Source organism: Galeopterus variegatus, unplaced genomic scaffold, assembly GCF_000696425.1.
Source record: "Galeopterus variegatus unplaced genomic scaffold, G_variegatus-3.0.2 Scaffold15512, whole genome shotgun sequence".
NCBI classification, from domain to species: Eukaryota; Metazoa; Chordata; class Mammalia; order Dermoptera; family Cynocephalidae; genus Galeopterus; species Galeopterus variegatus.
The window spans coordinates 13113-19394 of NW_007741623.1; the positions used below are offsets into that span (position 1 = coordinate 13113).

At 44.0% G+C, this 6282-nt stretch overlaps 1 pseudogene; it reads right to left on the reverse strand.

Moving 5' to 3' along the window:
* Window positions 1–333: 333 nt before the first annotated feature.
* On the reverse strand, window positions 334–5457 carry LOC103582279 (annotated as a pseudogene).
* Between the last annotated feature and the right edge of the window lie 825 nt (window positions 5458–6282).

Sequence of the window (6282 nt, forward strand, 5' to 3'; positions counted from 1 at the left end):
GGCACATGAAAAAGAAACCTTCCTTGTTTGTCTCTTTTCCTTGGGATATCTAGACCGAGAATGGAAGCCGTTTATTCCATTTTCAAAGTCATAAGGAAAACAATTCTTGTTGGTGTAGCACATGAGAGATGCCCCAAACAGCATTAATCAACCTTGGGCAATGAGTGCAGGGATGTGTTGTTGAAGAAAGTGTGCTCCTGTCATAGACACATGGATAGAAGGGGAAAGAAAGAGGGGGTTCAGTCAGGCAGTAGAGTATGTGTTGTATCAAACTATTGTGTATTTCCCCATGTTACAGATTTTTGAAGGCAGCAATCGGGAAAGATTGATGTCCTATTTAGTTATGAATATATTAAATGAGTAATGGTGACCTCTATATCGAAATATAGAGTTGAGGTCAGCAGCCAGCCTCAGAGCCCTCTCATAGCACGTGAAGGCTTCACTCCCTTCCCCTTTCAATTTGTGGACAAGCCCAAGGAGGCTGAGACTTTCCACAACACATACATTCCAGTGAACACATCTTGTAGCCAATTTTTCTAAAGGATTGAGAGTTTCTCCCTGTAATTGGGCAGTTTTTCTATTTTTAGACCTTTGAAATAAAAGGTGATTGCTGTATCTTCAGACTTTATGTGAAATTCTTGGAAACGGCCGTATCAGTAATGAATCACTTGTTGCAGGTGATCGTCAGTGATCTTCATGCATAACAATTTCTGGAAAGTGTCCTCAGCGTCTCTGTGGTGGCCTATTTCTGCATACATTTCAGCGAGGTCAGCATAAGCCGATTCAGATGAGGCTTTAGTTTCAAAGTATTTTGAAATTCATTTATAGCTAATCGAACCAATCTGTCCACTTTTTCTCTCTCCTGCCCTCTAGACTGCCTGTGTGCAGCTTTCTTTATTTGGATCATCTTGTCCTTGTAGCAAAGCCCCATCTGGTGATGCACGAAAGTAGAGGTGGGTGTTGCCCACAAGGCCATGTTTAAGAGCTGAAGAGCTGTATCTAGAGAGCCTTTTCTACGGTAAAATGTGGATGGGTATTGAAAGACATAAGTCTGTGAGGAATTGTCGGTCAGAGCTTCTTTAATGAACTCTTCTCCTTCAGCTTCTAGTCCTACTTCCTGAGGCTTCAGCGCAAGGAGAACCTCAATATATGCATCTTTTGGATTTAGCATGACGGCCTGTCTTAGGAGGTACAGAGTTGATGTGTTAAAACCATCCAGTCAATAAGCAGTACTTGCATACCCAGTGCTGAATTCAGCATTTTTAGGGTCCGGTTCCAGAGCCTTTTCAAAGCAGGTCTTGGCCTTTTCGTAATTCTTTTTTGCACACTTCAGCAAGGCCCATCCTTCCTCACAGTCCATCTCAGGACACTCCATTCTATAGCGGAAAGGACTTGCCGAAAGGACTTGCCAACTTCTCGGAAAGGACTTGCCAACTTCTCACAAGTGCTCTCCACCTTGTCCAGGTAAGTCTGGGCTTCTGCCAGTCTTCCCACGTGGTAGCACACCCAGGCATAGTTGCCCCAGGTCACCAGACTTCTTATGTCGGATTGGTTGGCGTGATCTCGCTGGATTAAGTCTTTGGCTTCATTCAAGCTCTCCAAGCTTTCTCATTCTGGCCTTTCAGGTGCTTCACATAGGACAGCAGGTTGTGTATTCCCACATTGTACTTGGTGTCTAGGATCTCAATCTCTTCCAAGACCCTGTTTTCTAAATCAGGTATTGCAGTGACATCAATTAACAACTTACATGTAAAGTGATATCTCAGCTGAGTCAGGCTATCTTCAGTGAGATGTCCATCAGATTCCTTACTGTAATTATTTCTATTTTTAGTAGTATTGAGTCTACTGGAAATAAAGCCAGCACTCAAATAGTCAAATATTTTCTGTTCCAATGTATCTGCCTCCGTTAGCTCTTGCCTCTATGGGTCCTGTGGTTATGCAATTAGGACAGAGAGCAGGTTGACACAAAAACCCGGAGGAAATGCTGAACCCTTCATGGTGCCAGCAGGTAGGTTATGGGAAGTCTAGAAGTCATCTCAAAAGAGATTTTTTCTGCTAATGTCAAAATAATTTCAGCACCACCTTCAACACTGCAAAACCCTTCTCTCCTGCTTCCTCCCAGCTTTGTAATACACCACTAATGCTGTCCAAAGAAATGTGGACAGAGGGTTCACAGAAGGGGGAATTCCTCACCCATCTTTCCCATATTCCCGACATGTAAACACATTTTGGTTTTCTCTTCTCCCCGACAGGTTTGTGAGTGAAATATGACAGCCAAATATGGTTTCAAATGATGAATTTCATGAATCCTTAAGCTAGGTTGGGAAATGTGGTAGGGCATCCTACCTCCTTCACCTCTATGAATTGACTGAGCCAATCCCAAACAGAGAGGTTGAAAAATGGGTGGAAGCACGTCACAATGGCAGACATACTGCATGGGGACAGAAGTAGGGGGATGAGTGAACATTGCATGGGGCTAGATGTGTCTATTTGAGGAAGTGGCAAGTCTCACTTCTGTAATTCACTGAACCTAATGTCAGGTAATGTTGCAGCCTAGTGGAAGGCAGGTACTCAAAACCTCAAAAAGTGAATTGATCTCTCAACTCTCCATGGAGAAGACAGAATAATAAGGGTGAAGGGGACCAGAAGTTTTGTTTCCAATATTTTACTGTTTTATAAAGTGAAGCTGAAGTTCTAGTCTTCCTATAAGAACATAAGGGGGCAAAAAGAAATTTGTCTCTAATAGTGAAAAGAAAGTGGCCCTCACATCCTATGTAAGTATATTTGACTCTGCGATCTCAACTAATTGTCTTACCTTCTATACTTGACATGTTTTCTACCCTTTAGGCCCAAGAAAGATTCCAGAGGGGACCTTTATAAATTTCCTTTGATGCTGTATATGACAATGTATAGCACAAGCCAATTTTTATATAAATCACATCATCCTGACTCACAATATTTAACCATAACCTAATCACACACACACACACAAAAAACTACAGAACATTCCCTTTTGAAAATAAAGGGAAAGAGAAAATTCTCAAATGATTAATAACTGTCAAGTGGGGTAGAGGATACTCAGGCTTACAGAGTATCTTACTGTTTAATGCCTCGGAGAATACAGCTAGTGGCTCCATAGAGTCCTCTCCTTTCCCTCAACATCTCCACCTCATAAACTCCCCATAATTCTAGATTTTTCTTGAGTGCATTCCTGCAAACACTCCCAAGCCATCCTCCGCAGGCCTGAGTCTATGGAAGATGCCATCCTGACACTGAGTCTGTTCTTGCTTTAGGGCAGGACTGCTTGGTTGACTGATGAGGCGAGGAGCTCCAGAAACCTTGCTTTTTACCACCCAACTGTGGTCCAGAAATATTGTCTAATGAAACCTGTGCACGTGCATGTGTGCATGTGGGTGCGGGTTTGTATGTGATGGTTGTGAACATAGGGTGAGATCAGGAGTGAATAAAATCAGTATTCCTCACTGAAAATAGCCTCCACTTCTAAAGGAGATGGAATCAGGAAGAATTTTGACCCAAATGTTCGACTTTGCCTACTGCAGTCCATGGTATGATGAGAGCCGACAGTGCCCGGGGCAAATCATCCACACAGACGACCTTACTCTAGGGCTGCTAGAATACTTGCGGATGATCCATTCCAGGCTTTCTAACTTTGTACCATACTCTCAGGCACCTCAGCTGCTGATGCAGCCATCAGTAGAAAGAGTCCCTCCTTCTGAGTGATCTAATCAGGGCCAGGGTGACCTGCAATGATAGCTGCATCGATAGGTGATATTCCAGATTTGAGCCCTCACCAAAACTGCAAAACTTCCAGTGCACCATTGGAACAACCTTACAGGACTGCCCTGCCAACCTGTCAGAAGAGAATTATTGTTCTTTCTTATAGGTAGTTGTTCATCGACATGCGTCATCTTTTCCTTTCCTCTTGGTCCTGGGAAGACTATGAGGTAGAATGCCATCAGAGAGGCGTCCTTACTCTCTAAAAGAGGAATGCTAAGAACCTAAAGTCCTCCTGTTACCTAGTCAGCACACAGAAACTACTGTCACTAGCAGTGTACGTATTATTATCAAATTATGAGTATGTGTATGTGTGCGGTGACCTAACCCCTCTGTGCATATGGCAGGTGGGGACTTGTAACCACAAGTAGCCAGGCCTGGGTCTAGGTCTTCTCCCCTTAAGCTGCTTGTATTTCTGATCAGTGAGCATGAATGGAAAGAAGAGCTCACTCTGCTTCTCTGTCTCTGTACCACTGGGATCAGGAGTATCTGGACATGGGTCTTCTTCATTCTGGAATAGTCCAGAGCCCCCTTAGGCCACCCCGACCAGGGGATTCTAGAAACACAGGCACAGGCCATTGCAAACCCTCTCGGGTAGCCTAGCTGCCAAGGCTGGGGAGAGGGTGAGCCTGCTTTCTGACAGCTCCACAGATGTAGACAAAGCTAACATCATTGTATGGCCAGGGGCCCATTATATTAAAAAGAGAGACTGGACACTCTTGTGGGAAATTCCTTTGCAATCCCTCTCTTCCAATTTCTTCTCAAGACAGGTATAGGTGTTTAGTGGAGGAGAGATCCTAGAAGCGGGGCCCCTTTTACTGAAAACTCTTCCTCTCCCACTCACTGTGACATCCACTGGGAGAACTCTATCACGTCAGAATGCTTTTCAGTAGAAAATATTTTCTGTATTTCACCAGTTCTAACCAAACCAGCAAAGAAAGGAATACTTATATTTTAGAACAAACACATCACAACCGTAATAAGATTTCCCATCTTCTAACATCTAGTATAGTGGTTTTCCAAACTTTAGCATGCAACGTGATCCCCTGCAAGACTTATAACACACAGATGCATGGGCCCCACTCTGATGTTTCTGAGTAGGCAGGTGTAAGGTGGGGCCTGTCAAAAAAAAATGCTAACACGTTCTCAGGTGATGCTGATGCTGTGGGTCAGGGTACCACACTGTGAGAACAGTTGATTCGGTGAAAAGCAAATTTTTTAGTAGTCACAATTTCAGTTTCACAGTAATCCCAAAACTTTAACTTGGTATCAGTAAGAAAAGAAAAAAGACTGTTTTTGAACATAGCTTCTTCTCCTTCCCATGTAAAAGCTTGAAAGGATATAAATGCTCTTTACCTGACTGGTCCCCATGTCCGCGTCCCTTCTAGACGCAGGCCTCTATCCCGTGAACGGTGAATCAGTATCCCTTGGATAATTCTCACTGCATTAGAAAGTGCTACACAAATGACATCTCCTTTGGAATTAAGATCACTATATCCTTCCTTCCCTTAAGAGCACTGCTGCTCTTATTAAGCAAACTCTGTAACAAGACAGTTAGAAAACTCACCTCTGTGCATATATTTTCATCTTGCCCTTTGGATCTACTTTCCTGCCTTCTTCACTATGCTCTGTGCTCGCGGAAGCTGACTCTATGGAATTCATTAACTGGACCTCTCTGATTTTTTACTTTCTTTTGGGTTTAGCCCACTGGACGGCAACAGTCAGAAATCAGAGCGCAGGAGGAGGTGAAGCTGGTGGTGTTAATGCCTAAGCTCCCACCGTGCTCACTTGGCAGTGGTTGAATTCTTCACCAACAGCCTTCACAGAAGCCCCTCCCCTACAGCCACAGGTAAAGGTCTCTGCAGGTCTGGGGACCACTCCCTCCTCTTGCCCCTGTAGGCCTAGAGGTGTCATGTTACCACCATTGTTAGCCCTCCCCCACTCCTATTTAATATCATCTCCTGTTGATTTTCCTGAAGTTTGCCCACAGCCTCTTAAATAGCCCTTCTATTACCCTCTCCTCCATTACCTGCTTGAGGGTGCCTATCAGAGTCAGAACCGTGAGTGAGACAGCTCCCCTAGGAGAAGGCCTGCCTCAGAAATGGTCCATAAGGTCAGGCTTGGAATCTCAAACTGCACAGCAATAAGGTTGGCAAAGCAGAGAAAGCCTTTACCTCATGGTGCTGGGAGGTAGCAGGTGCTCTGTTGTGGTTAGGCCTGGCTGGGAGGCTCCTGTGACATTTGTCCACAGAGTTCTAGGGCTTTTCAGATAAGCATGCGCAATTTTTCATCCCTTTCAGGCCCAATGAAATTGGCCGTGTTCCATCTTGGTGAAAATGAAACTTGGAGAGAGGGAGAACAGTTTCTGCTTTGATTATGAATATGTGCTCAGTTTTGGCAGCTAACACGATGTTTGTGAGAAGCAGTTTTTTTAATTTTTATTTTGTCAATATACAATGTATATGATTATTATGGCCCATCACCAAC